Source organism: Phyllobates terribilis, unplaced genomic scaffold, assembly GCF_046119375.1.
Source record: "Phyllobates terribilis strain yellow unplaced genomic scaffold, ASM4611937v1 Scaffold_7__3_contigs__length_470593459, whole genome shotgun sequence".
Lineage (NCBI taxonomy): Eukaryota > Metazoa > Chordata > Amphibia > Anura > Dendrobatidae > Phyllobates > Phyllobates terribilis.
The window spans coordinates 409438473-409444472 of record NW_027362767.1 but is presented as its reverse complement, the minus strand read 5'-3'; positions in this window follow the sequence as shown (position 1 = coordinate 409444472).

Sequence of the window (6000 nt, the reverse complement as noted above, 5' to 3'; positions counted from 1 at the left end):
TTCAAATATTTGGGCATCGCTACATGGGATCTCCTCTTCCACCACTTCAAGCGGAGCAGGCGAGGGGCACAAATATGGAAATGGACCAGTGAACAGCTCTTCAGAGTGTCCAAGCGTGGGATCAATTGCTGTCTGACGACACTCGGCATGGTGGGCGGAAGGAGCATCAGGGTGAGGAGGAGTATGCGGTCGAGACTCACGGCTACTAAGAGTTGACCGCGTGGAAGACAGACCGGAGGTGGTGGTGCCTAGGTAACTGGAAGTATTATCTGCTATCCAATTTATAACCTGTTTACACTGATCAGTTCTCAATACTGGTGTTGCTCTGTGCTTCCCTAGTAATTCTGTCAAGAAGTGGGAGCGAGAAGATGTGGCTGTTGGTTGTGGCACATTTTCACCTTGGCCACGGCCCCGTCCTCTGCACGAACCATCACCAGAACGTCCACTTCTACGTCCCTTGCCACACGCCTTGCCCATTGTAAAGGAAGTAAAATAGCTTACACTTGCACTATCAATGGAAAAAGGGTAATATAATGTAGATTAGAACCGTGGAAGAGGAAAACCACAGTTCTATTTCTCTGGTCTACACCCGACTGTTTTCAACAATCTGAACAATTAGGGAGAAACTATTACTGTTTTTCTTTACGTACTAAATAATAAAACCTGAATAATAGAGATTTTTTACCGTGGGATGGCAAAACCACAGTTATTGTTTACTGGGGTATACCAGACTTTTTTAAATATATAGATTTCCGGCTGAACAGTGAGCGACACACTCAAACAGTTTTTTTTTTTAGATACCAAAGGCCCAAAACTGGATAGTACAGAGATTTGACCCGTGGAACTGAAAAACCACACTGGGATTTGTCGGGCCTACACCAGACTATTTTCAACAGATATATTTTTGTGTCACAACAGTCAGGAGACACTAATGTTTTTCTTTACGGAAAATATACCAAAACCTGAATAATAGAGATTTTTTACAGTGAGATGGCAAAACCACAGTTATTGTTTACTGGGGTATACCAGACTTTTTTAAATATATAGATTTGGGGCTGAACAGTGAGCGACACACTCAAACTGTGTTTTTTTAGATACCAAAGGCCCAAAACTGGATAGTACAGAGATTTGACCCGTGGAACTTCAAAAACACACTCGGATTTGTCGAGCCTACACCAGACTATTTTCAACAGATATATTTTTGTGTCACAACAGTCAGGAGACACTACTGTTTTTCTTTACGGAAAATATACCAAAACCTGAATAATAGAGATTTTTTACCGTGGGATGGCAAAACCATAGTTATTGTTTACTGGGGTATGCCAGACTTTTTTAAATAGATATATTTGCATCTGAACAGTGAGCGACACACTCAAACTGTTTTTTTTTTAGCTACAAATGGCCCAAAAGTGGATAATACAGAGGTTTGAACCGTGGAAGTGCAAAACAACACTTCTGTTTCTCTAGCCTATACCTGACTATTTTCAACAGATATATTTGTGTCTGAAAAATCAGAGACACGCTTTTTTTGGGGGGGGGGGGACACCAAAAGGTTAATAAGACGGGCATTTGTACAGTGTGAAGGAGGAAAAAAAAAAAGAAGACTTAGATGAAAAAAAAAGGATTTTTCCTGTCCCCTGAGACCTGGAGCTAAGTCCAGCAATTTCAGCAACAGGAGCAGCACACAGGACTGTAATGCAGCGTTTGCTGGTATAACCACTGCGTCTCCTATACAGCCTGCCTGCCTAATATCTGGGATGGATATTAGTCCTGAGAAGGACTGTTTGTTTGATCTGGCAGCCTTTACAGACCCTACACTAACTATTTTGCCGTTTATATCTCTCCCTAAATCAGCAGCGCTGTCCCTACACTGTCTGATCCGGAGCGACTGTGTCCAAGATGGCGGTGCCCGGTTTTAAATACTCGAGGTGACGCTGTGCGGCCAGCCAATCGCTGTAATGCCCACAACCAACATGGCTGCGGCATTACAGTGACTGGCTGGCAATCCCTGCATGTTCATTGGCTCTGTAAAGAGCGCCAAACATGCAGGGCGGAGACCCGAGCTCTCGCCCGAGTAACCCGGAAATGCTCGGTGCTCGCCGAACAACCCGAGTAGCGTGATGCTCGGGCGAGTACCGAGCAGTGTCGAGCATGTTCGCTCAACACTAGTCCTTACTTAAAAAATATGTGGAACCTCTTGAGCCCTCGCCTCTACCGCCGCCCCCAGTAATGGTTAATGGTAATCTGGAGTTCCATATTTTGAGGATTGTAGATTCTCATCTCCAACGTCGTTCTCTACAATGCTTCGTGCACTGGAAAAGCTATGGTACAGAGGAGAGGATGTGGGTTTCAGCGTACCATTGAAAACATAATCTTGTCCAGCAAAAAACAAGCCACCATACAGCTCCATAAGCCGAAAAATAAAAAAGTTATAGCTCTCAGAATAAAGCGATGCAAAAAAATAATTTTTTCTATAAAATAGCTTTTATTGTGTAAAAGTGCCAAAACAGAAAAACTATATAAATGTGGTACTGCTGTAAACGTACTGATCCGAAGAATAAAGCTACCTTATCAATTTTACCACACGCAGAACAGCATAAAAAAAAAATAAAACAATTCCTGAATTGTTGGTTTTTGTTTATTCTGCCTCCCAAAAATCGGAATAGAAAGCGATCAAAAAAGTCACATGCCTGAAAATGGCACCAATAAAAACGTCAACTTGTCCCGCAAAAAACAAGGCTCTGTCGGACAAAATATGGAGAAATTATAAGCTCTCAAAATATGGCGATGCAAAAACTAGATTTTACAAAAAATGCGTCTTTTAGTGTGTCACAATTGTCAATCATAAAAACCCGATATGATTCTGGTATCACTGTAATCGCACCGACCCAAAGAATAAAGTCGTCTAATCACTTATACCACACGATGAATGGTGTAAAAAATAAACTCTCGGGTTATGGTTAGGGTTGGGCTAGGGTTGGGCTCGGGTTAGGGTTATGGTTAGGGTTGGGCTAGGGTTAGGGTTGGGGTTGGGGTTAGGGTTGGACTAGGGTTAGAGGTGGGCTAGGGTTGTGCTAGGGTTAGGGTTGGGGTTAGGGTTGGGGTTAGGGTTGGGCTAGGGTTAGGGTTGGGCTAGGGTTAGGGTTGGGGTTGGGGTTAGGGTTGGGCTAGGGTTGTGCTAGGGTTAGGGTTGGAATTTTTTTCAAAAGTAAAAAAAAAAAAGATGACGATATGGCGACTAGTGTTGAGAACAAGTGCTCGCTACTTGAGTTTGCATCGGGTGCTCGGGTATGCACTGAGTATCGTGGGTGCTCGAGTGACATACTCGAGTCTCCGCCCCATATGCTTCACGGCCAAAAAAACTCACGGGGATCACCTACCATGCACGAGCGATCCCCGCATGTTTTTTTTGGGTGTCTAATAACCATGAAACATGCAGGCGGTGACTCGAGCATGTCACTCGAGCACCCACGATACATGGTGCATACCCGAGTACCCAATGCAAACTCAATTAGCGAGCACTTGCGCTGAAGACTAATGACAACTTATTCAATATGATGACCTAATGTTATCAAATTCTCTGTCGTACCTCTGGGTTCAAAATGTTCACTATAGCCCTTGATAAAATCCTTGAGGAGTGTAGTTTCCAAAATGGGATCACTTGTGGGGGGTTTCCACTATTTGGGCACATCAAGGGCTCTCCAAACGCGATATGACGTCCGCTGTCGATTCTAGCCAATTTTGCGTTCAAAAAGTCACCCAGTGCTTCATCCCTTCTGAACTCTGCCGTGTGCCCAAACACTGCATTCTCCCCACATATGGGGTATTGGCATACTCAGGAGAAATTGCACAAAGTTTTTGGGGTCCATTTTCTCCTCTTACCCTTGTGAAAATAAAAAAATTGGGGCTAAAACATCATTTTTGTGGAAAAAAATTGATTTTTTTATTTTCACAGCTCCATGCTATAAACTTCTGTAAAGCACTTGGGGGTTCAGGGTGCTCATCACACATCTAAATAAGTTACCTGAGGGGTCTAGTTTCCAAAATGGTGTCACTTGATGGGGGTTTCCACTGTTTTGCACACCAGGGGAACATCCGCTAATTATTCAAGCAAATTTTACATTCAAAAAGTCAAATGGTGCTCATTCCCTTCCGAACCCTGTCATATGCCCAAGCAATGGTTTTCCCCCACATATGGGGTATCTGCATACTCAGGAGAAATTGCACAACAAACTGGATGGTGCAATTTCTCCTGTTACCCTTATGAAAATGCAAAATTGGGGTCTGAAAAACATTTTTGTGGGAAAAATGTGAAAATTAAATTTTTATGGCTCAATGTTATAAACTTCTGTGAAGCACCTTGGGGTTTAAGGTGCTCACCACACATCCAGATAAGTTCCCTGAGGGGACTAGTTTCCAAAATGATGTGACTTCTGGGGGGTTTCCACTGTTTAAGCACATCAGGGGCTCTCCAAACGCAACATGGTGTCCGCTAATTATTGAAGCAAATTTTACAATCAAAAAGTCAAATGGCGCTCCTTCCCTTCTGAACCCTGCCGTGCGCCCAAAAAATGGTTTCCCCCCACATATGGTGTATTTGCTTACTCATTAGAAATTGCACAACAAACTGCATGGTGCAATTTCTCCTGTTACCCTTATGAAAATGCAAAATTGGGGGCTGAAATACATTTTTGTGGGAAAAATGTGAAAATTTTATTTTTAGCGCTCAATGTTATAAACTTCTGTGAAGCACCTGGGGGTTCAAGGTGCTCACCACACATCTAGATAAGTTCTCTGAGAGGTCTAGTTTCCAAGATGGTGTCACTTGTGCGAGGTTTCCACTGTTTAGGCACATCAGGGGCTCCCCAAACGCAACATGGCGTCCGCTAATTATACAAGCAAATTTTACATTCAAAAAGTCAAATGGCGCTCCTTCCCTTCCGAATCCTGCAGTGCGCCTAAACAGTGTTTTTTCCCCACATAAGGGGTATCTGCGTGCTCACGGGAAATTGTACAACAAATCTTGGAATCCATTTTTTCCTGTTACACCTGCAAAAATAAAAAAATAAATTGGGTCTAAATAACATTTTTGTGAAAAAAGTTAAATGTTAATTTTTTTCTTCCGCATTTCAAAAATTCCTGTGAAGCACCTGAAGGGTTAATAAAGTTCTTGATTGTGGTTTTGAGCACCTTGAGGGGTGCAGTTTTTAGAATGTTGTCACATTTGGGTATTTTCTGTCATAAAGACCCCTCAAAGTAACTTCAAATGTGATGTGGTCCCTAAAAAAATGGTTTTGTAAATTTTGTTGGAAATATGAGAAATCGCTGGTCAATTTTTAACTCTTATAGCTCCCTAATAAAAAAAAATTTGGTTCCAAAATTGTGCTGATGTAAAGTAGACATGTGGGAAACATTATTTATTAATTATTTTGTGTGACATATCTCTCTAATTTAAGGGCATAAAAATTAAAATTTTGAAAATTGCAAAATTTTCAAAATTTTCACCAAATTTCTGTTTTTTTCACAAATAAACGCAAGTGATATCGAAGAAATTTTACCACAATCATGAAGTACAATATGTCATGAAAAAACAATCTCAGAATCAGGGGGATCCTTTGAAGTGTTCCAGAGTAATTACCTCATAAATTGACAGTGGTCAGAATTGTAAAAATTGGCCTGGTCATTAACGTGCAAGCCACCTTGGTTTGTAAAGGGGTTAAGTGAGGAAAGCGCCAGCCAATCAGAGCACAGGAAGCATCCACACTGTCCAGACAAAAGTGCTTGAGCAATTGGCTGCTGAAATCACATGTCTTCCCTATATAAAACCCGCCATGATCCCTCAGCGCCATTTTATGCATGTCACTGAAGGAGATAGACGCTGCTGAGTGTGCTCTGTCCTGTGTAATGAGAAATATTAGCTAGCTATATGGGCGCTTGTGTGGAAGTCAGATAGTGTAGATAATTCCTTGCCTGTGTACTTGTGCAATCTATGGTGCTGCA